Raw genomic sequence first — 480 nt, forward strand, 5'->3', positions numbered from 1 at the left:
CACACTTTTTTCACTCACTAACACTCACACTTACACACACTCACACGTACTCACACTTACTCACACTCACACGTACACACTTACACACACACACACTCACACACACTCACTCACACTCACTCACACACACACACACACACACACACACACACTCACACACACACACACTCACTCACACACTTACACACACTCACACTTACACACTCACTAACACTCACACTTACACACACTCACCCTCAGACTTAACTCACACTTACATACACACTCACACTTACACACACTTACACACTCACTAACACTCACACTTACACACACTCACCCTCACACTTACACTCTCACTTACACACACATTCACATTCACACACTCACACACACACACACACACTCACTTACACTTACACACACCCTCACACTTACACACACTCACAATTACACACACACTTACACTCACTCACACGTACACACACACACTCACACTCT

General features: G+C 44.8%; 1 protein-coding gene across 1 annotated transcript in view; it reads left to right on the forward strand.

The window, feature by feature from the left end:
* msto1 (misato mitochondrial distribution and morphology regulator 1) overlaps positions 1-480 on the forward strand; it is a 22,664-nt gene that overhangs the window by 19,019 nt on the left and 3,165 nt on the right. The window lies entirely within an intron of this gene.

Source organism: Sinocyclocheilus anshuiensis, unplaced genomic scaffold (assembly GCF_001515605.1).
Source record: "Sinocyclocheilus anshuiensis isolate Anshui unplaced genomic scaffold, SAMN03320099.WGS_v1.1 scaffold2522, whole genome shotgun sequence".
Classification (NCBI taxonomy): domain Eukaryota; kingdom Metazoa; phylum Chordata; class Actinopteri; order Cypriniformes; family Cyprinidae; genus Sinocyclocheilus; species Sinocyclocheilus anshuiensis.